General features: G+C 45.4%; 1 pseudogene; it reads left to right on the top strand.

The window, feature by feature from the left end:
- Nucleotides 1–648: 648 nt before the first annotated feature.
- Nucleotides 649–1,803, top strand: LOC103269332 (annotated as a pseudogene).
- The last annotated feature ends 729 nt before the right edge of the window (nt 1,804–2,532 follow it).

Here is a 2,532-nt window from a genome sequence, read left to right as displayed (position 1 = left end):
CTATTAAAGACATAATTCTCCCAAGAATCGGAGCCCAACAGACAGAGTGACCGCTATTGAGACACCAAGGAGTCCTGCCCATGCCCTGTGCCAGCCAAGCTCATGCCAGGAGTTCAGACAGATACAGAGGAGAGAATCCACGAGCCAACTTTATGACTGTCATTCTAGGAAATCATTCCCACGAGAGCAGAACTTTGCCAAAAGAAGCAGGTGGAGTCTACAAAAGATTAAGCAGTAAATGACTGAAAAGTTGATCAAGCAATAGGGGAAGCTAGCCAAGAGGCAATTCTTATGAAATGTTTTATTATCCCTGTGAATTTATCGGTGAAAGAAGACTGTGGCTTTGGAAGGAGCCTCCTTTGAGGAGAGGTCTTCATTGGAAGGAATGTGTCCCTGGAGTGAGAGGCATGCTTCCTTAGACCAGTAGAGACGAGGTCTCACCAAGCTGCCCAGGCTGGTCTGGAACCCCCGGGCTCAGGCAATCCTCTCGCCTCGGCCTCCCAAAATGCTGCAATTACACGTGTGAACCATTGTGTCCAGCTTAAATGGATTCTTAAACAGGTAACATTTCATTAGTTGCATTTCCGGTTTCCGACACCAACTCACCAACAAAGATTTTACCAAAAACCCTAGGACCAATAAATGTGAATGTTGGACCCCAAATGATTATAAGCACACCACAGAGACTCACCAGTTCAGGAAGTGTTCTGATTGGGAGTCCATATACCCCTGCACCAGCAATAGTTACTCAGACACACACAGCAGAAGCTACTGGCTGGGTGCCTGGTGATAGAAAATGGGCTAGAGAATTTATGGACTCTGATTTTTCAAAAAGTAAACAAAGCAAAAAAGGAAATAAAAATGGAAAGGGCTTGAGACAGTTTTCAATGAAAGTGTGTGAGAAAGTTCAGCGAAAAGGTACAACATCATATAATGAAGTTGCTGAAGAGCTGGTGTCAGAGTTCACCAATTCAAATAACCATTTGGCTGCTGATTTGCAGGCTTACGATCAGAAGAACATTAGGCAAAGAGTTTACGATGCTTTAAATGTGCTGATGGCAATGATTTCAAAGGAGAAAAAGAAATCAAGTGGATTGGCCTGCCCACCAACTCTGCTCAGGAATGTTAAAACTTGGAGATAGAGAAGCAGAGGCAGATAGAACAGATAAAGCAGAAGCGGGCCCAGCTGCAAGAACTTCTCCTGCAGCAAATTGCTTTCAAGAACCTGGTACAGAGAAATTAGCAAAATGAGCAACAGAACCGAGGCCCTCCGACTCTGAACTCGACCACTCAGCTGCCATCAATACAAGCAGAAAAGCAGTCATAGATTGCAGCATCTCCAGTGACAAGTTTGAATATCTTTTTAATTTTGACAGCACCTTTGAGATCCATGATGACATAGAGATCCTGAAGCAGATGGGAATGTCTTTTGGCCTGGAGTCAGGCAAATGCTCTCTGGAGAATCTGAAACTTGCTAAGTCACTGGTGCCAAAGACTTTGGAAGGCTACATCGCAGATTTCTCCACAGGACCTTCTTGGTTAAATCAGGGACTACTGAACTCCGCCCAGTCAGTTTCAAATTTAGACATGACCACTAGTGCCACCTTACCCCAATCAAATGTAACCTAAGGGTTATGCTTGGATGCTGAAGTGGCCTTAGCAACTGGGCAGTTCCTGGCCCCAAACAGTCACCAGTCCAGCAGTGCTGCTTCTCACTGCTCCGAGTCCTGAGGTGAGACCCCCTGTTTGTTCAAGGACGAAGACGAGGAAGATGACAAGGAGGATTCCTCCTCCCCAGAATAAAGACTAGAGAAAGTCTAAAAAAATCAATAAATAAAAGAAATGTGGCCCTGTATTAAGTGATAAGAAGCAGCAGATGGCCAGGCACAGTGTCTCACACCTGTAATCCCAGCACTTTGGGAGGAAAAGGCTGGAGGATTGCTTGAGCACAAAATTTCGAGTCCAGCTTGCACAGCATAATGAGACCTTGTTTCCTCATTTGCTCAGCAGCAACATAATCCTTCCAAGTATGTCTCTCTCCTTCAACGTCACGTTCAGTCCCATATCACTCCATGCTGTAGAGGACTCAGGCATTATGATACCCCCAGACGTCTCATCAGCCCCACACGCTAAGACTCTCCAGGATAAGAGTCATTTGGGGCTCTTCTCAGGGCCCAGCATGGCTTGGTGGACAGGAAGCTTCTGGAAAGAATCTTTTGAGGCTGAAGAGACTGAGCGTCCCCACGTCCATTTTACAAACAGGAAGACGATGGGTCAACGAGGAAATAACATAGTAATACACAACGACCTTGACACTCTCCATTTCCCAAATACTGTTCAAAGAACTCAGCATACAAAAAAATCATCCCCTTGTCACTAAAACACTTACATTAGGTACTATCGCTCTCTTACAAATGGGGAAATTGACCCAGAGTAAAGGTGAGACACCAACTTGCCCAAAGATACTCCAGTGGGAAGGGATGAAGATGGCATTTGAACTTGGGCAGTCTGGCTCCAATATCCACAGTCTGC

This window comes from Carlito syrichta, unplaced genomic scaffold, assembly GCF_000164805.1.
Source record: "Carlito syrichta isolate Samal-C Ts95f unplaced genomic scaffold, Tarsius_syrichta-2.0.1 Scaffold309195, whole genome shotgun sequence".
NCBI classification, from domain to species: domain Eukaryota; kingdom Metazoa; phylum Chordata; class Mammalia; order Primates; family Tarsiidae; genus Carlito; species Carlito syrichta.
Note: the sequence above shows the minus strand (reverse complement) of the source record. Positions and strands in the feature narration are given on the sequence as shown.